This window comes from Chiloscyllium plagiosum, unplaced genomic scaffold (assembly GCF_037043375.1).
Source record: "Chiloscyllium plagiosum isolate Xiang-an unplaced genomic scaffold, Cpla_swu_hap1 HiC_scaffold_16, whole genome shotgun sequence".
NCBI lineage: Eukaryota > Metazoa > Chordata > Chondrichthyes > Orectolobiformes > Hemiscylliidae > Chiloscyllium > Chiloscyllium plagiosum.
Window position 1 is genome coordinate 33591411 of NW_028270154.1, and position 26182 is coordinate 33617592.

Sequence of the window (26182 nt, forward strand, 5' to 3'; positions counted from 1 at the left end):
ATTATTTCACAACACACAGAACTGTCCTTAAGTGGGATGCACTCTGGGGCTTTCCTGATTGCCTTCTTGTCTCCCTTCTTCTGAATGATGGTCACCATTCCTTCCCTGACTGCATTTCCTTATGCTGCAGGATGACAACATTTACCCACAGAACTCTAAACCTCACGGATGCTCAGCAGTATCTGCAGTCAATGCTCAAGCCCTATCACCTGGCGCTCAACTAGATCAAATTGGTGGCATTTCCTCGAGATGTGATTATCCAGCCTGTCAGGAGAACCTTAGACTTCCCACATACTGCAGGCTTTCCAACGCATAACTTTAGCTCAAGTATAACTTTAGCTCAAAAACTCTTATCCTAAATTTAAGCCAAATAAAAAAATAATTAAGTTCTCATTTAGAGCAAGCAAGTTAGAACTCATACTTTTCTTATATGCACCTTTAAGGTGGGCAAAGTCCATTTATGCATCACCGTCCAATTACTTCACAGCTTTGAACAGATGTCACTTTTAGTCTGCCTGAGGTCTGGCAGGGTTCCTGTTGGGGTTTAGCTGGTGCTTCAACTGAGCTCAATCTGCTCCCCATCTTATCACGAAGGTCTGCTGAAGCCATTCATTCCCAGTTTTGTTCTGATCCTTTGCTACTCTAACTGGCTCAACTTTGAGTTAAAGTAGACTACAGTTTACAAAACTCTTAACCATTTTTATGTCCTGAGTCCCAAACAGGTCTGCTCCCCAACTTCACAATGATGATGAATTGCTGCACACGCCTTGAAGTCTACTTGAACATGTAAAGAGAAGATTTAGCATCTACAAAGTGATATAGATTGGTTAAGTGAGTGGGCAAAATGTGGTAGATAGAGTATAATGTGAGAAATAGTGATCTTGTACACAAACAGAAATAATAGAAAAGCAGTATTTAAAACAAGAGAGATTGTAGAACTCTGAGGTTCAGATGTATCTAGGTGTCCTGGTACATTGTTATTTTCATAGTTAGTGGTGTAACAGAACAGGTCAAATCCCAGAGTGAAACTTGGGTTGTTAGATCCCTTTTTTGTTTTTCTCTCTCTCTCTCTCTTTCTCTCTCTCTGGGCCAGATCTCCATGTACTCTGTTCACTCCCTCCACCCCATCATCACCATATATTTCATCCTTCCCCAGCTATTTTCAGCTCTGATGAAGTGTCACTGAACTCAAAACGATAACTTCATTTTTCTCTCGACTGGTACTGCCAGACTGCTGAGTTTCTCCAGAAAAACTTTGTTTTTGATTCAGATTTCCAGCATCCACAATTCTTTGCTTTCATTGATCAATAATTTGTTTTTGTTTTCAATCAGTTAATGTTGTGGTTAGCTTCTGGAAAATATTCACTTCAGGCTACAGATGTTCTTTAACAAGAGAACAGAGATTGATTACACAAAAGAAATAAAAACAATGCTAAATATAGGAAACAAAGATGTTAGCACAAAGATCAAAGCAAAGTTTCAAAACTATCTGTTACAGAATCTCAGTTCCAGAGAAATATCATTTTGACACTTGCCAATTTCTTTGCCTTGAATTTTGAGTTTTTTTGATGATTTCTTTCTGAGTCTGCAGGCATGAACATCTCACAATTCTGATGTCATAAACACTTAATTTAGTTTGAGCAACTTGAAGACTTGTGTAAGACCAAAAATCACTTCTGCTGAGGTAACCAGTTGTCCTGAGGTGAACTGAAATAGTTTGTTTCTTCTGCTTGCAGAAAAACATGATCTCTTCTGAAATGGACTCCAGGCTTTTCTGATCTCAGACCTTGAAAATAATGTTCTGAAGTCAAAATTAAAGCAATTGTCTCAATGAGTTGGTTCTGTTTGAACATTTTATCAAATTTTACAATGGGGTAGCCATATCCCTCCTTAGAAATCATATATTTAGGGCACTATCCAAGTGAATTTTTGTCCTTTTTTTGAACACAAACACCTTCACACCGTTAATCAAAATCTCTCTTCCTCTGTTTAAATCCAAATTAAATCCAATTTAATTCTAAAACTACAACTAATATATTCAGCATATTTATCACCACATGAATCACAAAATGTGTTTAGATGCAAACAATTATCGAGGCAAATGGATTGTTGTTGTTTATTACAAAGAGAATGGAATATTAAAAAGTGACCTTTTGCCAGAGGCATACAGAACATTGGTGAGATCTATACAATTTACTGTGTAGATTTTGGTCTCCTTTTTAAAGAGAGAACATAATTGCATTCAAAGCAGTGCAAGGAATCTTTGCTTGATTGATACAAAAACAGAAGTTGCTAGAAAAGCTGAGCAGGTCTGGCAGCAGCTGTGCAGAAAAATCAGAGAAATCTAGTTCTGAGGAGGGGTCACCAGACCCAAAACGTTAACTCTAATTTCGCTTCAAAAATGCTGCCAGACCTGCTGAGCTCCAACATTTTCTGTTTTTGTTTCTGATTTACAGCAACCGCAGTTCTTTTGATTTTAATTTACTTGGTTGATTCCTGGAATGCAGTGTGAATTGGGTGAAGGGAAGTGGGGAAGTTATCTACTGGAAAGATTGGACAGGCTAGGCCTGTATCTATTGGAGATTATAAAAAATAAGAGTTGTCTTATTGAAATATATAAGATCCTCCTGAGGGAACTTGATAGGATTGTTGCTGAAAGGATGTTTCCCCTTGGGTGAGAGGCAAGAACTAGGAGAACACATTTTAAAATAAGAAATCTCCCATTTAAGACCCAAATATGGAGAACATCTTTCTTTCAGCAGACCATGGTATATTTTTAATGGTCTATTAGATAGATTCTTGATTGACATAGGAGTCAAGGAGTAAAGAGGCTAGACAAGAAATAGAGGTGAAGGGCCGAAGAGCAACTGCGTACTTGTTTTTTATGTATGTTCAACTTCAACACAACATTTAAAACAGATGATCCGGTAATTTATTTCATTGCTGTTTGTGTGCACTTTAGCTACTGATTTCTCCTACATGATAATAAGTCATCATACTTCAACAATAGTTTGTAGGCTATACAGTAAAGAACTTTGAGTCATTTGGAAGTCATGGAAAATACATATAAATCCAATTTCTTTCTTTATTACCTTTGGCAGAGTGTCATGTCGCATTCAGTAACATACAGTACACTATAAAAAGGCACCATATGGGGCACTTAGCTGTGAAAATGTTGAATAACTTGAATGAAAAGTGTAGCCAAGAAAAGACAATGAAAACCAATGACTTCATCACAGTAGTGTTGCACTAGAGAACCTCCACTGTTGTGCAATCACAATTTCACACTCAAGGAATAAACAAAGGGACCTTGTAAGTAACCAACTGTTTTCTGATGCAAATATTTCATCAAGCTATTGTTCATTGATAGCAAATCTAAATGAAATTTGAAACACTTTTAGCTTAGAAATTATAATGCACAATAAGAGCAAATCTATAATACATCATGCTATCATTCTATTTGCTGTTGTTTAAATTGAAGTGTTAAGGAATGGCTTGAGAATATCTAAACATTTGTTGACTTAAAATTAGTCCATTGTTTGTTTTTAACCAGATCTGAATGAATGATTGTATTTCTTAAGGCAGCTGACATCCAAAGACAAATTCAGAAGATATAATGACAGGGAAAGAAGTAAAATCTTGAAACATCATAACATGCAAACCCTTCTTGAAGCTGCCAGGGTCATCTTTAGACCCAGGTCAAACTGATAAAATCCACTTCACTTGAAAGGTTGGTTTCTATCTTCTTAAGGATAACAATGTCATCTGTCAACACTGGAAGGAACTCCATAATCATGAATCCACCAATGCAGCTGAAACTCCACAGGCTATCCCTCAATACCCTGTGGTAGTCCATTAACGAATCACCTTTTATGGGAGTGTTACAATGTAACCAAGCACTGGAGGTATCCCAGCTAAGGTTTTCAGAACCTGGTGGGCTTTTGATCAATTCACAATTGTAGCTGTCTTCAGAAAGGGAGAAAAATCATGCTGTGGAAGCAATCTAGTATCTTCCTGTTGCCTATAACAGGAACAGTCCTGGCAGGCATTCTCCTGAATAGTGTGGTTTCTGTGGCTGAATTCTCCCAGAGACACTGCAAGGCTTTAGACATTCTAGGGGAACATCTGACATAGTCTTTATTGACAGGCAAATCCAAGCAGCACCAAGGATTCTCCATTGCTTTCATCAACCTGTGGGCGGCACGTTGGCACTGTTGCTTCACAGCGCCAGAGACCCGGATTCAATTCCCGCCTCAGGCGACTGACTGTGTGGAGTTTGCACGTTCTCCCCGTGTCTGCGTGGGTTTCCTCTGGGTGCTCCGGTTTCCTCCCACAGTCCAAAGATGTGCAGGTCAGGTGAATTGGCCATGCTAAATTGCCCGTAGTGTTAGGTAAGGGGTAAATGTAGGGGTATGGGTGGGTTGCGCTTCGGCGGGTGGGTGTGAACTTGTTGGGCCGAAGGGCCTGTTTCCACACTGTAATGTAATCTGTAACCTGAACAAATCATTGGATCCATTACATGAGAAGGCTCTGTGGATTGTTCTCCAAAGATTAGGGCTGTCCAAGAAAATTCATGACAATCCTACAATGACTTCATGATGATATGACTGCAACTATTGTAAATGGGAGATCTGAAACAGATGTCTTCAAAATCCAAATTCGCATCAAGCAAGGCGATGTATTGCCCACATACTATTTACAATCTACCTGATAGTGGCTATTCATCCCATCAAAGATCAACTGCTGTCTAATCTGTGCCTTAAATACAACCTAGACAGAAAATTCTTTATTCTTAGCCATCTACATACCAAAACTAAACTGGCTATCCAAGACAGATATAGTTTGGGGAACTGCAGTGCTGTTGTCCACTCTGTACCAGTTTTGAAAGTCACCCATAGTCTGTTCAATTCTACCTGTAAGAGACTTGGTCTTTACTCCACTGCTTCCAAAACAAAACTCAGACTAATCCAGACCAGGACAGTGAAATATTGAAATCATTTGAATAGAATAGAATGATAATTCTACCTCATATCTGTATAGAAGGAGAGACTTTGGAATACATTGAGCATTTACATCCCTCGGCAGCCACCTCTCTCAAAATACAACTCTTGTTGAGGGGGCCAACACTGGATTAGCTGTGCCACATCAGCCTTCCATAAGCTACTAAAGTAAGGGTATGATAAGGAAAACATCCACTAATCAACAAAAGGTCCAGTGTACAAAGCAAGTCGCCACAAACCAGCAAAGCAGTAATACCTGAAATGAGTAACAGCAACAGAGTGTCACAGAAGACAAACAAAATATGAGAGAAATTCCATCCATGATGCCTTTGCCAAAAGATTCAGCTGGACAACTGTGGACCAATCACTTGTGTCCTTCTTGAAGTCAGCTCCAAAGTATTCAGGCAAAATTCCTATAAAATCAAACTTTGTGGACTGGATATTGCATTTGGGTGGCTGAGAAACAATTCTCCCATCACATCCTGTTTTATTCAACTCTCAAAAGGTCAACATTTCTGCAGACAACAAAGAAAATTTCAAACAAACTCTGAAGTGCAGCAACATTAACATTAATAACTGGGAGAGTTTGCTATCAGTCATTCAGAATGGTGACAACTTGTCCATCATTTGCTTCATGTTTTAAGTTAATGGACATTTTCTAATCAGAGATATTATTACACACCTGTGGCATCTCATGAGACTCGAACCCAGGCCATCTGGCTCAGAAGTAGGGACATACTACTGCACTACAAAATCCCTTCCAATCACCTTAATGATGTGTCCATTTATTACTAACAGCTAACTAGCTTCATGATGATGACACCCAATGACTAATTTTAGTCAAGTCCTCAAGATTTACTTCTTCGGATACTCATGGTCCTAGTGATTGTTACAAGGTCACCGAGGTGGACCTCATAGAATATGAGTTCCCTGATATGGGCTATTAATCTGGTCTAATTGGGGACCCCTGGTTGACAGATATAAATAGGAGGTTCTGCTCACTCTGAGTGCTGGCTCTCACAGCTGGATCTGTGTCGAAAGCAGTCCACGTCTGACAAAAGGGTGACTTGATGATGGAACCATTTCATTGTGGAACCATTTCAATAGTAAATTGCTGTGACCAGCATCCATGAATTTCTGGATGAGGTAAGAGGCCTAAGAATTTGACTTATTTAAATCACTCTCTGCTCAAATTGTTTTAGATACAGACAAATGGATTGTCAACTCAATGTTCAGTTCTAGCAAATTCATTAGTAATATTAAATAGTGAATGAGTATTTTAAGATTGCACTTTTAAAACCACATTATCAATGCATTATTAATCTGCATTCTTTAATCATTTTTACATGTCTACGGAATCACAGAGGAGTCAAAAATCTTTGTAGGTCTTTTCATTATTTTCCTTAATAGAAGCTTATTTATGTAATCTGACTCTATTGTTGCAATTTGTATTGGATTTTTACAATCTCCAAGGCCAAAAAAGCTGCAATGAATAATTGCTAGGTATATGTCACATGATCTTTATCCCATATAATGCAAGCAGAAAACAATCCCCCACAAATCACCAGTAATTGGAACAAAATTCACGCATCCTTTTTAGCTACTTTGCTGTAACCATGACAACCTTTGCCAATCACAATTTCAGTGCTTTCTGTTGCATAGATACCAGAGCTCAATGAAATTTATCAGGCATTCCAAACATTGTCTTAGCGTGTGCAAGTACCCTATTTGTCACTATGGTAATAATGGTAAGACATATTGGCTCTTCGCTGTATGCAAAATACAATGTTACTATATTTGATTGAAGCTCTGAATCAAAAATGTTTAATTTCCAACCAAGTATTAAAGTGGGATATGTAAATGACAATATAAGTAGGTTAGTGTATTTCTTAAAGTACAAGACAGCTGTACAACTGGTGACATCATTGCTCGCCCACTACACTGTCATGTCCTCTCCATCTATGGCCTAAATATTCAACAACATCTGATACAGCATCACCTACATTACAATTAAGCAAAACACTATGCAGGTGCTTGGGAATAGCATAAAAAGTAGTTTTTTTCTTATTTATGTCAAAGATAATTGTATAATAGTCTCTGTAAAAATGGCAAGAACTAAAATTTTAGCAATTAGGTAATTAATAGTATTAAGGATGAGCTACAATGTGGGTGGATTATGAATGACTCAGCTGAAAGGAGATATTGTTGATCCTGCTCCATCAACAACCCTGTACCATCCAACGTAAAATACTCATTAGCAGAGCTCTAGCAGACAGTCACCAGTCAATCAGGACCAGTTTTATTCATTTGTAGGACATGGGCACTACTGGCTATGCCAGTATTTATTACCAGTGGCTATTTGTCCTTGAGAAGTTGGCAGTGAAATTTCACCTCAAACCTTTGCAGTCCATGTGAGCTAGGGACAGTCAAACAGTGCTTTTAGGAAATCAGGCCCCATCTTTGATCCAAAGACAATGAATGAATGAATGACAATATAGTTCCTTGTCAGAAAATTGTGTGACTTGGAGAGGAATTCAGGTCAGCAAATCAAGGCATTTATCCCATTTCTTCATGGGGCCACAGAAAGAAAGAAATTAATTTATATCATGCATTATATTATTCCATGACAATATATCAAAGTGTTTTCAAACCAATGAAGTGTAATGTAATAAGTTCAGCACCCAATGTGCGCACACACATGTCCCTCCAAACAGCCATGAAAATGGCCAGGTATTTTTAGAGTCATAGAGTCATACAGCTGTACAGCATGGAAATAGAACCTTCGGTCCAACTAGTCCCATTTGCCAGTGCTTGGCCCATATCACTCTAAATCCTTTCTACTCGTAGCCCCATCCATATGCCTTTTAAATACTGCAATTGTACCAGCCTCCACCACTTCTTCTGGCAGCTCATTTCATACACGCACCACCTTCTGTGTGAAAGGTTGCCACTTAGGTCCCAAATTTATCTTTCCCCTCTCACCCTAAACCTATGTCCTCTAGCTCTGAATTCCCCCATCTCAGGGAAAAGTCCTTGTCTATCCAACCTATCCATGCCCCTCATGATTTTATAAACCTCCATAACTTCATAAATATAAAAACCTCTAAACCTCCGACACTCCTGGGAAAACATCCCCAACCTATTCAGCCTCTCCCAATAGCTAAAATCCTTCAACCCTGGCAACATCCTTGTAAATCATTTCTGAACCCTTTCAAGTTTCACAACATCCTTCTGATAGGAAGGAGACAAGAATTGCACGCAATATTCCAAAAGTGGCCTAACCAATGTCCTGTACAGTCACAACATGACCTCCCAACTCCTATAGGAGAAAGTGAGATGCTGGAGTTCAGAGCTGAAAATGTGTTGCTGGAAAAGCGCAGCAGGTCAGGCAGCATCCAAGGAACAGGAGAATCGACATTTCGGGCATAAGCCCTTCCTCCCATGCCTTCCTTGAAGAAGCTCTCTTCCTCCCATGCCTTCCTTGAAGAAGCTCTCCTCCTCCCCTCCTCGAAGATTTTAACCTACTGCGAATCCTCTTGCAAGGATGCCTTCCTTGAAGAAGCTCTCTTCCTCCCGATTCTCCTGTTCCTTGGATGCTGCCTGACCTGCTGCGCTTTTCCAGCAACACATTTTCAGCTCCCAACTCTGACACTCAATGCTCTGTCCAATAAAGGAAAACATACCAAACGCCTTCTTCACTATCCTATCGACCTGTGACTCTACTTTCAAGGAACTATGAACCTGCACTCCAACGTCTCTTTGTTTAGCAACACTCCCCACATCCTTATCATCAAACGTATATGTCCTGCCCTGATTTGATTTTCCAAAAAGAACACCTCACATTTATCTAAATTAAACTCCATCTGTTACTCCTCAGCCTATTGGCCCATCTGATCAAGATCCCATTGACCTCTAAAGTAACCTTCTTCACTGTCCACTACACATCCAATTTTGGTGTCATCTGCAAACTTAGTAAGTATACCTCCTATGTTCACATCCCCCAAATCATTTTAAAAAATGATGAAAAGCAGTGGACCCAGCAACGATTCTTGTGGCACACCACTGGTCATAGGCCTCCAATCTAAAAACAAACTTCTACCACCACTTTGTGTCTTCCAATTCGAGCCAGTTCTGTATCCAAATTGCTAGTTCTTCCTGTATCCCTTGAGATCTAACCTTGCTAACCAGTCTCTGATGAGGAACCTTGTCAAATGCCTTATTGAAGTCCATTCAGATCATCTACAAACCATTCCTTTCACACAACAGGAACACTCTTGTTATCTCATTTTTGAAGGCTTCCCAGATTCCAGCCATCCCTTTACTTACGAACATCTGCCACCAATCAACTTTTGAAAGTTCTTGCCTAATACCGTCAAAATTAGCCTTCCTCCAATTTAGAGCTTGTACTTCTAGTTCTGGTCTATCCTTTTCCATCACTGTTATAAAATTAATAGAATTATGATCACTGGCCCCAAAGTGCTCTGAACTGACATGTCAGTCAACTGTCCTGCCTTATTTCCCAAGAGTAGATCAAGATTTTCACCTTCTCTAGTTGGTACATTCACATACTGAATCAGTCAATGTTCTTGTACACATTTACCAAATTCCTCTTCATATAAACACTTAACACAATGATTCCAATGATTAAAAAATGTAAACCCTTCTCCCTTGCACCAGCTCCTCAGCCACGCATTCATCTGCTCTATCCTCTTATTCCTACCCTAACTAGCTCGTAGCACCGGGAGTAATCCAGATTTTGTTACCTTCAAGGACCTCCTTTTTTATATTCCTGCCTAACTTTCTGCATTCTCACTTCAGAATCTCATTCTTTTCCCTTCGTATGTCATTTGTTTCAATGTGTACAATGACCTCCTGCTGGTCCCTCTCCCCTTTGAGAACATTCTGCACCCTCTCTGAAATATCCTTGATTCTGGCACCAGGGAGACAACACACCATTCTGATTTTTCGCTGCTGACCACAGAAACATCTTACTGTGCCTCTGGCTAGAGAGTCCCCTATCACAATCAATCGCTTGGAACCCAAAGTACCCCTCATTACATTAGAGCCAGTCTTGTTTCCAGAAACTTGGCTGTTCGTGCTGCATTCCTCTGAGTCCATCACCCCCTACATTTTAAGACCATAAGACCATAAGACATAGGAGCGGAAGTAAGGCCATTCGGCCCATCGAGTCCACTCCGCCATTCAATCATGGCTGATGGGCATTTCAACTCCACTTACCTGCATTCTCCCCATAGCCCTTAATTCCTTGTGACATCAAGAATTTATCAATTTCTGCCTTGAAGACATTTAGCGTCCCAGCCTCCACTGCATTCTGTGGCAATGAATTCCACAGGCCCACCACTCTCTGGCTGAAGAAATGTATCCGCATTTCTGTTCTGAATTTACCCCCTCTAATTCTAAGGCTGTATCCACCGGTCCTAGTCTCCTCGCCTAACGGAAACAATTTCCTAGCGTCCACCCTTTCCAAGCCATGTATTATCTTGTAAGTTTCTATTAGATCTCCCCTTAATCTTCTAAACTCCAATGAATACAGTCCCAGGATCCTCAGCCGTTCCTCATATGTTAGACCTACCATTCCAGGGATCATCCATGTGAATCTCCGCTGGACACGCTCCAGTGCCAGTATATCCTTCCTGAGGTGTGGGGACCAAAACTGGACACAGTACTCCAAATGGGGCCTAACCAGAGCTTTATAAAGTCTCAGTAGCACAACAGTGTTTTTTTATTCCAACTCCCTTGAGATAATTGACAACATTGCATTCTTAATCACGGACTCAACCTGCATGTTTACCTTTAGAGAATCCTCAACTAGCATTCTCAGATCCCTCTGTACTTTGGCTTTACGAATTTTCTCACCGTTTAGAAAGTAATCCATGCTTCTATTCTTTTTCTCAAAGTGCAAGACCTTGCATTTGCTCACATTGAAACATCATACTTGTTTGAAACGAGAATAGCCACAGAAAACTCCCTACAGTACCAGTCTATCCCTCCTACATTTCCTGGAGTTAACTCATCTACCTGACTCTATCTGCATCTTGTCTCCCTTCCTATAATTGCCACCCATCACATCCCCTAGTTCTTGTAAAGTCCTTATTGTCTCTAACTGCCGCTCCAACTGATCTATGTGATACAATAGGATTCACAACCAAACACACTTCTTGCAGACATAATCATCAATGACATTGAAATCTACCTGAACTTCCACATCCAATAGGAAGAGCATATCACTCTACTAAAGGGTATCTTTGCTCCTTCACAATCTGCAGCCCAGAAAATAGCACCATCTTGTTGTTCTAAAAAACAGTGCTCCAGGCTAACTTAGTACTTATGGTTTATATTTTTAAAATTTAACCAAGAGACATTTCTCAATAATACATATAATCAAGAAAGAACCCACTCTACTCACTACTGTAGATTTACAGCAAGGTTACAAATTAAAAACTATGCACTTCTCTGTTCCTGTGCTGTGAGCTCTACCACGCAGATTCCTCTGAGGTCAGCTGTGAATTTTGCTGTTTGTTAATTTTTGCTAATTGCACTCCAATGTCCAGCGATACATGAACTCAAACTGCAAAGGCAGTAATACTTGATGATGACAATTAAAGATCAGTCAGGGTACCACGGTTAACTCCCATCTTCCTCTTCAAAATAGTGTCAAGGGTTACTTTTATATTACCTGAAAAGGCTGTCAATGCCTTGGTTTTACTGTCTGACTCAAAAGGCAGTGCTATCAATAGTGCAGGATTTCACAGAAAAAAAAACAATCGGCATTTAACACTTTGACCCGGAATGCTGCTACTCAGAGGTGAGAGCCCTACTATCTGAGCCACGGGTGAAGCATGACGCTTCAACATTATAAACTAAACATGAAGAACTTTGGCCAAGCCATTCAATATATCTCTGCATGTTTTGACATGTACATAAAACTGTGAGAACATAGTGCTAACTAAGAGAATCTAACAATTATAACAAGAATCTAACAAGTATAAATGGAAAGCAGGATAACAAAATACTCAAAAGAATGGTTTGCTAATGTTCATGAATAGTCTATCAAAAAAAGAATTGGTCGTAGTTGACCAGAATGGATTACCTGGTTGCATATTTCAAATTTCTTTTGAGAACCTTTGATGTTGAAATTCAACAAAACCTTCCTCTTTCCAAAGGTTTTCTCTACAACTGTCCCTTAAAATAAGGAAATTAGAACAATTCCATGATTGAATAAAATTTAACTGTCATTTAAAGGGAGCAAGTTTGATAAATTGTGAATTTCATAATGTCTGTTCTTGTATTTTTAGCCAGATTACAAGATCATAATGATGTTCATATTGGAAATTTAAAGACTATTTGATGAATTCTTAGTAGCCATAAAAATGTTGACATTTCCTCATTCACCATGAAATTAATGGGTTAATTAATTACCTCAGTAACGAAGGTCAATGGGTTAAGACAGGTAGGAGACAAATGCTAAACTTCATAAGCAACTATTATCAGTTCTTTGGCAGTCTGTTCCAGTTGAGGGAATTCAATTGCAAAATCCAGTGAGAATATTAAGAATGCAATGTACTCAAGCTGCCAACCCTTTCTCATGATTATAGACATTTAAACTTTGCCTTTGGCATTCTTTTCAGTCCCAAGATACATAATAAGTTTACTTAATTTTGTAAAAGCACAGTTGGAGATTTCTAATAGGCGTGTTTAGCAATATAAAATTTTTATTCTCTCAAGAAATGTTGAAATAAAAGACCTTCAATGATTCATATCTTCACAACAGTGGCTTTAATGTCTTTCAAATATTTAAGATTATAATTTTTCCATTTGTAAAGGAATCAAATACAAATATTTACATGATGCTCAAAAATGGCAGCATCCAACTTAGTAATTATGCTTTGTATGGAGTAAACAATATTAGTGAGCTGTATAAGAAATTGCTTAATATATAGCAATATATAATTAGTATGTCGTGTCGGTTCACAATTTCAGCTCACCAAACTTTCAGAGTTTCAGGCTTTTCAGAGTTTTAGGAGGAGGTAGCACAACATTACAACAAACTGAACCACAAATGTACTACAGCAGAAAACATATTCAAGTTTATGATTGAAAGGAATCACAAATTGCTGTCTGAAAGTATGAAGAATTAAATCAGGTGCATCTCACAGAGAAGAAGGAATATAAGGAAAAAACAACTTTGGCTTAATTTTGCATAGTTCCTGTGACATGCATTTGATGTGAAATTGTGAGAACTTGGGTGAAGATCTGCTGCTCACCATTTTGGCTATGAAGAGCAAACAACCTGCAGAACTGCTAATGAAAAGAGGGATTACAATAACTGAAGTAAAAACTAAAGTAAACTGCAATGCAGAAAAGTTGAAACAAATATGGAATAATGTAGACGTCAGTCAGATTCTGAAAGATGGAGGATAGATTAACATATTGTGTGAGTTCCTTGGGTAGAATTAAAGTATCAAGAAGCAGTTTAGCCTGTTCTTACCTACCAAGAGAAAATAGGACAAGGCAAGAATTCTCTAATATTGACTTCCTGCAGGAACCACCTTCAGGAAAGTACTTGTCATGTTTAAACCACAAAAATGTCACTCATGGAATGTGAATAACCAGAGTTGAAAAATCTTCCCATGTTGGTGCGGTGTACAGGACAAATATTTTGAATTGGAGAGAAATTCACAGAGCAAAGATTTGAGAAGAATTTTTACTTTCAAAGTTAATTTAGCATGGGCTATATTAATACAAGCACAGATTATATCAAATCTTTCAAATTTTCCATGGGTGAATATGATAATGTATCTAAATATTTCTTGCTTAAAGTGTTCTTTCATGTATATTCTGACTACCTGACAAGTTAGTATAATTTTGTCTCATTATTGAAAAGTCAGGTCACTCCAGCTGCAGAAGTCAGCAACTTAGAAAATTGCATGCACTCTGAAACATTGGAGAGTTGCTGATGATGAAAGGGTCAAAAGGAGATTTTTCAGGATTCATCTCTCCCTGCTGCATATCTTGACAGCCTTCACCAAACAACATTCAGGTATAATCTGCTCACTGAGGCCTTCATTATGAGTTACCCAACCCTTGTACAACGCAACAGCAACATATTGTCTCACTGAATGCAGTTTTTTCCCTAACAGTCAGTTGGACATAGCAGGTTCAGATACTTGAAAGTGGGGCCACCCCAAGATATCAAGCATACAATCAGATAATAACAAGGCATTGATTTTGCATAAGAAAATTGAAGGACTGCAATGATAACACAACACACATCCTTTGCATTTAGCAATTGAACAATTAATGTCCAAATCCAGCTCATGGGGGGAAGGGAAAGTGAAAGCGACAGGGAGTATGGAGTTAAATAGAAAGATAAGCGGCAAGATAGCATATGTGCAGGCAGATTTAAACTTGAGACAGACTGGGAATGCAGCAAAAAGGAAGGATAACTTAGGATATCTTATGACTTCCAATACCTCTAATGATAAGAAAGTTAGCATTAAGGCACTTCACCTGAATGCTCGTAGCATTCATAACAAAGCAGACGAACTAATGGCACAGATCATCGTGAATGATTATGATGTGGTAGGCATCACAGAGACGTGGTTATAGGGGGGTCAGGACTGGCAGTTAAACATCCATGGGTTTTCAACTTATCGAAAAGACAGGGAGGTGGGCAGAGGGGGCGGGGTTGCCTTGTTAGTTAAGAACAAAATTAAATTTATAGCACTGAATAACATAGCGTTGGATGATGTGGAGTCTGTGTGGGTGGGATTGAGGAACCACAAAGGCAAAAAAACCATAATGGGAGTTATGTACAGACCTCCCAACAGTGGTCAGGACCAGGGGCGCAACATGTACCGGGAAATAGAGAAGGCATGTCAGAAAGGCAAGATCACGGCGATCATGGGAGACTTCAATATGCAGGTGTACTGGGTAAATAATGTTGCCAGTGGATCCATAGAAAGGGAATTCATGGAATGCTTACAGGATGGCTTTTTGGAACAGCTTGTCATGGAACCCACAAGGGAGCAGGCTATTCTGGACCTAGTGCTATGTAATGAACCAGACTTTATAAAAAATCTTAAAGTAAGGGAACACTTAGGAAGCAGTGATCATAATATGGTAGAGTTCAGTCTGCAGTTTGAAAGAGAGAAGGCAAAATTGGATGTAATGGTGTTACAGTTAAATAAAGGTAATTATGAGGGCATGAGAAAGGAACTGACAAAAATAGACTGGAAGCAGAGCCTAGCAGGGAAGACAGTAGAGCAAAAATGGCAGGAGTTTGTGGGTAAAATTGAGGACACTGTACAGAGGTTCATCCCCAAGAAGAGAAAGATTATCTAAGGAGGGATTAGACAGCCATGGCTGACAAAGGAAGTCAGGAAATCTATCAAAGAAAAAGAGAGATCCTATAAAGTGGCCAAGAGAACTGGGAAATCAGAAGATGGGGAAGGCTACAAAAACAAACAGAGGATAACAAAGAGAGAAATAAGGAAGGAGAGGATCAAATATGAAGGTAGGCTAGCCATTAATATTAGAAATGATAGTAAAAGTTTCTTTCAATACATAAGAAACAAACGACAGGCAAGAGTAGACATTGGGCCACTTCAAACTGATACTGGAAGCCTTGTGATGGGAGATAAGGAAATAGCAGCAGAACTTAATAAGTACTTTGCATCCGTCTTCACAGTGGAAGACATGAGTAATATCCCAACAATTAAAGGGAGTCAGGGGGCTGAGTTGAGTATGGTTGCCATTCCAAAAGAGAAAGTGCTAGAAAAGCTAAAAGGTCTTAAAGTTGATAAATCTCCTGGCCCCGATGGGCTACATCCTAGAATTCTGAGGGAGGTGGCTGAGGAAATAGCGGAGGCGTTGGTTGAGATCTTTCAAAAGTCACTAGAGTCAGGGAAAGTCCCGGATGATTGGAAGATCGCTGTTGTAACCCCCTTGTTCAAGAAAGGATCAAGGCAAAAGATGGAAAATTATAGGCCAATTAGCCCAACCTCGGTTGTTGGTAAAATTCTAGAATCCATCATTAAGGATGAGGTTTCTAAATTCTTGGAAGAGCAGGGTCGGATTAGAACAAATCAACATGGATTTAGTAAGGGGAGGTCATGCCTGACAAACCTGTTGGAGTTCTTTGAAGAGGTGACAAGTAGGTTAGACCAGGGAAACCCAGTGCATGTTATCTACCTAGACTTCCAAAAGGCCTTTGATAAGGTGCCACACGGGAGGCTGCTGAGCAAGGTGAGGGCCCATGGTGTTCGAGGTGAGCTACTGGTATGGATTGAGGATTGGCTGTCTGACAGAAGGCAGAGAGTTGGGATAAAAAGTTCTTTTTCGGAATGGCAGCCAGTGACAAGCGGTGTCCCGCAGGGTTCAGTGTTGGGGCCGCAGCTGTTCACATTATATATTAATGATCTGGATGAAGGGACTGGGGGCATTCTAGCGAAGTTTGCCGATGATACAAAGTTAGGTGGACAGGCAGGTAGTACTGAGGAAGTGGGGAGGCTGCAGAAGGATCTAGACAGTTTGGAAGAGTGGTCCAGGAAATGGCTGATGGAATTCAAAGTGAGCAAATGTGAGGTCTTGCACTTTGGAAAAAAGAATACAAGCATGGACTACTTTCTAAACGGTGAGAAAATTCGTAAAGCCAAAGTACAGAGGGATCTGGGAATGCTAGTTGAGGACTCTCTAAAGGTAAACATGAAGGTTGAGTCCGTGATTAAAAAAGCGAATGCAATGTTGTCAATTATCTCAAGAGGGTTGGAATATAAAAGCACTGTTGTGCTACTGAGATTTTATAAAGCTCTGGTTAGGCCCCATTTGGAGTGTCCAGTTTTGGTCCCCACACCTCAGGAAGGACATACTGGTACTGGAGCGTGTCCAGCAGAGATTCACACGGATGGATCCCTGGAATGGTAGGTCTAATATATGAAGAACAGCTGAGGATCCTGGGACTGTATTCATTGGAGTTTAGAAGATTAAGGGGAGATCTAATAGAAACTTACAAGATAATACATGGCTTGGAAAGGGTGGACGCTAGGAAATTGTTTCCGTTAGGCGAGGAGACGAGGACCCGTGGATACAGCCTTAGAATTAGAGGGGGTAAATTCAGAACAGAAATGTGGAGACATTTCTTCAGCCAGAGAGTGGTGGGCCTGTGGAATTCATTGCCACAGAATGCAGTGGAGGCTGGGACGCTAAATGTCTTCAAGGCAGAAATTGATAAATTCTTGATGTCACAAGGAATTAAGGGCTACGGGGAGAATGCGGGTAAGTGGAGTTGAAATGCCCATCAGCCATGATTGAATGGCGGAGTGGACTCGATGGGCCGAATGGTCTTACTTCCGCTCCTATGTCTTATGGTCTTATGGTCTTATTCATCCCAGGAGAGGCTCAATTATGCTATTGTGTCTTCTCATGCTCAGTGTTACATTCCTCTTTCATGACAGATTGGATGGTTGTCATCATCAATCTCTTGATCATCCTTCCCATTTTCAATTTCAGAACATTACTGCCAATTCCCATTTATTCTGCAGGATATACTCCCTTTGTTCTTTTTTAACTGTAAAAGGCAGAACATGCCACAATGATATGGACTCTATTCCTGGACTCTACTGCAAGACTCAGCAGGAGTACTTTAGCCATCCAAACAATGTCTTAATTGGAATGTGGTCTATACAACAATGGCCTTGGTGGAAGAGTGAGCAGCATTGTACCTATATTCTGTGCCACTCTGAAGGTTTCATAACATTGTCATAAGCTGTGGTTGGAGGGGCATTCATTATCTCCCAAAAGCCATCACTGTATATACTGAGGATCTTGGAATTATGCAGAAATCTATGAGTTTTCTAATATGTAAAGATCATGGCAGCTCAGAGGATATCTGACATCAGCCTCCAAATTTTGAAAAATAATGAAATTTTGTTGATAAATTCTGCGCTGTCAATGCAACTTGGATACAGTTGATCATGCCTTGCATTGACAAAGATAGTAATGGTAAACCATTCTATTGCCCAGGCCATTATACTAACCTTGTAGCAGGATAGTATGACAGAAGGATTGTGATTTGGAGAAAATGGCATCTGTGAAATCTCAGAAGCATTTATGGTTTGAGGGTTGGAAGATGACACACTGGTCTGCAGATTCTCAACGAAATGAGTCACTGGCATAAACATTTAGGGCAACTATGATCTTGATGGTTACCGGGATGGATTGGTTGCAATTCATCCACAAGACATTAATGTTGCTAGATATGCCAGCATTTATTGGGATTACCATCCTCTAAATGCAAGTCTTCCTGCAGCAGATGACTTAGTTCAGTGTAGATGTTCTCAGACTCCCTTAATCTGCTGATTTTGAGATATGTTGTGGATGTGTTGGGGTTGGTCTGGGCCTCTGACAAAGGGGCTGCGCTCCAAAGGTTTGTGTGATTTCAAATAAAGTTGCTGAACTATAACCTGGTGTTGTGTGACTTCTGATTTTGTCTTTGAGACAGTTAAAGAGAGTGACAGTGAGGCCTTTGTCTCATTAATCTTCTTCATCTCATTGGTGGATCTTCACTTGGTGGATCTTCCTCTGGAGGCCTTACTGTTCTTGCTGAGCTTGCCAACAAACTTGTATTTACTGTCATTATCTACATTATCTTTAGATATGAAACAAGACAACAAGGATTCCATCCATGGTGAAGGAATGGGGAAGGTCAGACAGATAAAGCAATTTTATTGAAGAAACTCCTGAAGCCCATATCCATCAGAATGAAGCCTCCTGTCTTGCCTTCACATAGTGCAGCACAGAAGCTACCCAAAGTAGGATTTGTCATGCCTTGATTATGGAGTTCTAAATGTGTAGCCTTATCTTTATTTCATTTATTATTGTCACATGTACCAAGATACAGTGAAAAGTATTTTTTGCATGCTAACCAGGCAAATCATGCCATACAGAAGTACATCAATGTAACAGAACAGAATGCAGAATACAGTGTTACAGCTGTGAAGAAGATGCACAGAAAGATCAACTCGAATATATGAGAGGTTCATTTATAAGTCTGGTAACAGTAAGGGAGAAGCCGTTCTTGAATCTATTGTGTGTTTTCAAACTTTTGGATCTTCTGCCCAGTGGAAGAGGGTGGAAGAGAGTATATTGGGTGGGAAGGGTCTTTGATTTTGTTGACTGTTTTCCCAAGGTAACAGGAAGCATAGACAGAAGTGTTGATTATCAAAATGTATCAGCAATTTTTGAGAAGATTTGTAGCTCAGGTTGGTGGTAAGTATGTAAGTTAGCTCACTGAGCTTGAAGTTTTGTTTTCAGACGTTTCGTCACCATACTAGGTAACATCATCAGTAAGAATCTCTGGCGAAGCGCTGGTGGTATGACCCTCCCCACATCCCCCACTCACCCCCTCCCTATTGGTAGATCTTGGTTTCTTAAGGTGGATGACATCACACCCAGTTCCTCCTTTCAAGGGAAGGTGGACAGGGTCCAAATCGACGAGTTAATTGATGGAGTTCTGGTTAGAATGCCATGCCTCCAAGAATTCTTGTGTGTCTCTCTGTTTTGCGTCTCCTAGGATATGTGTGCTGCCCCAGTCAAAGTGGTATCCCTCTCGTTAGTCTGTCCAATGCTCTGTTTTCCACAGTTGCTGCATGGCATCATGCAAACAACGCATGGTGCCATGTTGCTGGGACACATGAATACCAACTGGCCACTGGGAGACATGACCCACTGTCACTGGTTTCTATGCATGCAAACAAGGAGGGATGCCACTTTGCCTGGGGCAGTGCACATATCCTAGGACAGGTGAAACAGAGACATGCACAAGAATTCTTGGAGGCGTGGCATTCGAACCAGAACTCCATCAATGTACGCGTTGATTTGGACCCTGTCTACCTTCCTTTGAAAGGAGGAACTGGGGGTGACGTCAACAATCTTAAAAAACCAAGACCTATGAATAGAGAGACAGGGCATCCTACCAGCGTTTCACCAGACAGTCGCACTGATAATGTTACCTAGTATGGTGACGAAATGTCAGAAAACAAACCTCAAGCTCAGTGAGCTAACTTACATACTTATTTAAGTGTATATTTGCTCAAACAAAATTTTCATGCTACATTGGGAGTTGAATTCTATTAAGAAACTAGCATGATAGCACATCTCTCTCACCTGCCCCCTCCACCAAGAAACTACTCCTTTCCACATAACAGACCATGTCTTTACAAACTTATAGTGCAGTGTGTGAATGCAACAGTTGTAAATTTAACAATCTCTTCCAGTTCTAAATTTAGATACACTTTAAGTGCATTTGTCTGATTATATTTATTTAGCTAACATGACAGAGACAATTAGTGTGCACAATGTAATGGGCATGATTGCTTGAGTCCATAGTTCAAAATGTGCATTCTTGTGCAATGAATAACATGCTGGTGAAGTGAAAATCGAAGCCAGAAGACTAGCATTACTAAATCACGACAATCATGATTGTTGCAATTGACCCAGCAGAGACTCAAGTTCCAAATGTTTTACTCTACCTCTAAAAAATAAGACTTACTCCCTCAGCTTTGTACAGGGTGCCAGCTATTTTGTGCAGTTCTTCTGCAGTTACCTTTCAATATGAGGTGGGAAGGTTCCAAAGGGTGTTTTTGTAAGTGTGTTTCAGACTCTACCGGAGTGACAATATGATCCTCCCTCCTCACTAATCTCTTCTGTTTTGCAGTCCCTGAGGCCCCATGACCATTTGGCATCCTACCGTTTCTGTTGGGCTTCTTTATATAATGATGAATATCCAACTTTACCAACTGCTTTTATTGTCTATGTTTTGGACCCTTTGGTCAGCTTATGCATTGAAAACACTTTATCCAAGCACTTGGGCCAGTAAAATGGACAAAGGGACATAGAATTCAGTTTGCAGTTCAGCTTGATTTTACTCATAAAATATTCTTTATTAAAAATACCATGTGAGCATTTTCAAATTCCAACAATATTTACCCTTTATCAAGTTCAATCTGTCTGAGTAAGCGTATTACGTGAAGTGATCCACTTGTTTGAGTTGGTTCTTTGGAATCTCCTTCCTTTCCGATGTAGAGCTCATAACGGTGGGTCTCACAGGTCAGAGTGGATCTTCTGTCTCTTCAGGTGCTCAGACCTTCACTGTTGGGCCAACTCGAGTCTTTACTGAAGGGATGGCATCCACATGTGTGTTCTTACCTCTCCTTATCCTGGACCTTCCTGAATGTTGTGTGTCCTTTGGCCAATGGGGTTATGAGCTGGGTTCAAAGCATACAATGAGTTCATGTCAACACCTTCCCTGTTGCTTTGCCAGGGATGTGTAAAGTGTACATCCTCAGGCACTGGCTGGAATTCAATGTGCCTTGAAACCTGAATGAACTTCCTCCAATACCCAACCCTTGGACTGTTTGTAACCAATTCCCCCGAAACTTTGTAAGCTGTTTGTCCTTGGTTTCCCCTGTCCTCTGTTGCCGCTAGCTGCTGGCTACTTTTTGGCCAATTTTCAGTCAGGTCTAGTTTCCCCAGCCATTGGTCAATTTAGAATGACCAATTTTGGGCCTGTGGTCGCTTGACCACACCATAGCCTTGATGGCTCGACAGCATCTTCATGTAGAGGGCAGGAATACAATGGCCTCGAAGAAATGCTTCTCTTGGAGAACCCAAATCCCTCCTACGGTTGATAATATTCCACCCTTCTATTCAGAATTGTCCCTTTTCTGTGAAATTCTTCTGTTAGTGACCCAGTGCAATGAACCTCTTTTCCAAACTTACATAGCCCACTGTCCCCAGGTTTCCATTGATTGCCTGTGGATAATTCCTCTGACCATTACTGACCAAACCCTCTGGCCCATCTGGACTGACTTGGCAGGACAACCCTGACTAATCATAGCCAAGTGCCAGGGCGGCTATATCCGTATAACCTCCGCTGAGCAACCTGAAATCACTAAACTGGCTGCATTTGATCTGCAGGATTTAATCTGGTCTAATCCCTGGATTGCAAGGTCATAGATCCCCAGATTCTAATAGGGTCGAGCACTTGATTGGATGTGGCCGACACTCTGTAGTATAATCAAACAAGCCCATTGATTGACTGCTGGTACAGTGGCTCAGTGGTTAGCACTGCTGCCTCACAGCACCAGGGACCTGGGTTTAATTCCAGTCTTGCGCAACTGTCTGTGCGGAGTTTGATCATTCTCCCTGTGGGTTTCTGCTATGCGCTCTGGTTTCTTCCCACTGTCCAAAGATGTCCAGGCTAGGTGAATTGGCCATGTTAATTTATCCTATAGTGCCCCGCATAGTAGTAAATGCGGGGTTGTAGGGATAGGGTGGAGGGCTCGGTCTCGGAGAAATGCTCTTCCGAAGTTCAGTGCAGTCTCAATAGATCAAATGGCATTTTCCATTCTGTCGGGATTCTATGATTATAGCAACATCCCTGACTGACTGGCTTCTCCCTTCACTCCACTAAACGCTCTACGTTTTTCAAGTTCAGACTTGAGCATTTCCTTGAAGTCATGAGAAAACCCTAAACAAAGTGTATACCTGATTTTGTTGTTTGATTAGTTTACATTACAGTGTGGAAACAGGCCCTTCGGCCCAACAAGTCCCCACCGACCCGCCGAAGCGCAACCCACCCATACCCCTACATTTACCCCTTACCTAACACTACGGGCAATTTAGCATGACCAATTCACCTGACCTGCACATCTTTGGACTTCTCTAAGGATGCAGACCAATTATTTACTTGATCTGATTATCACCTTATAATATTTTGCTTTTGTGAAACAATTCTAACAGCTGGGACAAGCAGCCTGTGGATGATGCTACCTCAGCCAAGTGTGAATTAATTTCTTTAATGTTGGCTTTGCTATCAATTAAATATCTTCCAGAGCTCTTGTTTATATTTATGTGCTTCTGATTTTTTTCATAGCGGAATAGAAATCAATAAGTCGCGTCTTTAAAATATTTAAGATCCTATGGTATGGATTATTTTTGATTTATTAAAAAATATCTATCAATAATTTTCAGGTTGCATTTTAAAGGAGATGCAAGTAACTTTAGAAAACAGGAAATGTTCAGAATTTATGTTGTGAAATCTATTATGTTGAGATACCCTTCAGCTTCTGTTTTAGTTATGTCAGTATCACAAACTAATAGCATTAGTTTAACTGCTGAAATGGGGGAGTTGATCATGAAAACCTATAATTGAAAATGATCTAAAGGTGGATCTTGAAGGTTTCAAATGACTGTTCTAAGCATATTTCCTTTGGCAATTTGTTCCTTTGTGGGATGGGCTTTAGGAAGAAACATTGCTAATACACAATCTTGAAAACAAATGGTCTTTGTCCTTTGGATGACTGGGTCCCCATTCATTTTATCATCGTTGGAGAGCACCAGCTATTTGTTTCAGTCAAGCACAGCAGGTCAGGCAGCATCCGAGGAGCAGGAAAATTGACGTTTCGAGCCAGGGCCCAGCCCGAAACGTCAATTTTCCTGTTCTTCGGATGCTGCCTGACCTGCTGTGCTTTTCCAGCAACATACTCTCAACTCTGATCTCCCAGCATCTGCAGACCTGACTGTCTCCTATTTGTTTCGATCAATTCTAACCAGTCCATTCTACAATTTGTCAAGCACGGTCAGTCTATTTTTCTCCCTCCTCTGCTATAGTAATTCCAATTTCAAGTCTTTGATCACCGATGTGAACTGTTATATTTGCAATGCTGAGATATCATTTGAAACCTTCAATAGCAGTTGTGAGGAAGAGTCACTCAACCTGAAATGTAAACTCTGATTTCTCTCCACAGATGCTGCCAGACCTGTTGAGCCTTTCCAGCAATTTCTGTTTATGTTTCTGATTTATAGCATCCACACTTCTTGCAGTTTTTATATTTTCAATACTGTTTGGTGCAGACTCATGTAGCATGTTCTTAGAACTTTCAATCTCACTTATACCTCTTTGTTCGATTTGGTAGTTCCAATAGAGATTATCACAAATGTCCTTCAACAATGTAACAGGCCTCATTATGTGAATCATTTCACTCACTGAATTAACAATGGGCTGGGCTTTTCTTTCTCTATAAATGTAAAGAAGCAATTAATTCTCTGGGGATAAAGGAATATCAAGTGAATTTTCAAAGTTTTCAGATTACGCATGGGATGAAAGTGGTTAAAATGGAAATGTGAAAAACATTCCTACCATGATGCATAAAAATGGAAAAGTTCAATATATCTAATACACATTGGAGTGAAACTTGTCATATTTTGGCAAAATGTCAATTTCATCAAGTTTTATGGCATTTTTCCTTCTGTGACACATAGTGAGTCTTCTCAGCTGAAGCTGCCAACTTCACAGAACTTCTCTACTGCCTTGGTGTTTAGCACAGCCAAAATGCCAGGAAACTTGTCATAGATGTCAGCAGTCCTCAAGCTACTTTTAAAGGTCGCTGGGAGTTTTGACCCAGAGATGTACAGGCAAATGAGCCTGCTGGCTTTTGTGGATCAACTTTGAACTTTTTCTTGTAATTTTACAAACCTGCCAGAAATGTGAAAGCACTTGTAATCTAAGTTGATGCATTATTTAATTAATGCCCTTTCTTTAGTTTTGCATAATAGTTGCCTGTTAACTAATGTTTGACCCATGTTGATTTTATTTTGTTTGTTACAGCAGAAGTTTAATGCAGCATTGTCCTCTGGTTATTTCCATCAGACATTTAGAAAATTCATATCTTTTTAAAAGTTATCGATCTCTATGGAGCACATAACACTGTGGAAAATAAATGTTCATGGATACTTTGTACTAATATGGTCTCATTGCTCTTTATGGGTTTAATGTTCAATTTCGACCTGATGATTAGTTGATTTAAAGCAATCAAATGTCTGTTGCTGTTCCTATTCTTCTGCCCTGGTTCAATCATAGCTATCTTACTAGTGTCTGTTCAGTTTTCTGGATCAGTCTACCATTGTTGTTATCAATTCATTTGTGAATGTTCACAACATCTCTTAGTTCCTAATCTTTGCCAAAGCAAAGAAATTTGTGAATGCTCTTTAGGTGGGTTTAAACTAATTAAGCAGGGGGATGGGAACCTAAATTGTAGTTTGAGTATAGAGGAGGTTGAGGGTAGGGAGGTCCAAAATATGATTTCATGGTCGCAAGATAGCACCGGCAAGCAAGAGGTTGGTTTAATGTGCGTCCATTTCAATGCCAGGAGCATCCAGAATAAGGTAGGTGAACTTGCAGCATGGATTGGTACCTGGGATTTCAATGTTATGGGCTTAAAATGTGTTGCTGGAAAAGCGAAGCAGGTCAGGCAGCATCCAAGGAGCAGGAGAATCGATGTTTCGGGCATGAGCCCTTCTTCAGGAAGAAGGGCTCATGCCTGAAACGTCGATTCTCCTGCTCCTTGGATGCTGCCTGACCTGCTGTGCTTTTCCAGCAACACATTTTCAGCTCTGATCTCCAGCATCTGCAGTCCTCACTTTCTCCTCCCATTTCAATGTTATGGCCATTTCAGAGACATGGGTAGAACAGGAACAGAAATGGTTGTTGCAGGTTTCGGATTTAGATGTTTCAATAAGAACAGAGAGGATGATGAAAGAGGTGGGGGTGTGGCATTATTAGTCAGGGACGGTATTACGGCTGCAGAAAGGACGTTTGAGGACTTGTCAACTGAGGTAGTATAGGCTGAGATTAGAAACAGGAAAGGAGAGGTCGCCCTGTTGTGGGATTTCTATAGGCCTCCAAATAGTTCCAGAGATTTAGAGGAAAGGTTAGCAAAGATGATTCTCGATAGGAGTAAGATTGGCAGGGTAGTTGTTATGGGGGACTTCAACTTTCCAAATATTGACTGGGAATACTATAATTCAAGTACTTTAGATCGGTCAGATTTTGTCCATTGCGTGCAGGGGGATTTTCTGACTCAGTATGTAGACAGGCCAATAAGGGGGCGAGGCCACATTAGATTTGGTACTGGGTAATGAACCTGGCCAGGTCTTAGATTTGGAGGTAGATGAGCACTTAGGTGATAGTGACCACAATTCAGTTATGTTTACTTTAGCAATGGAAAGGGATCAATATACACCAGAAGAAAGAGCCACAGCTGGGGGAAAGGCAATTATGATGCGATTAGATAAGATTGCGAAAACATAGGATTGGGAAG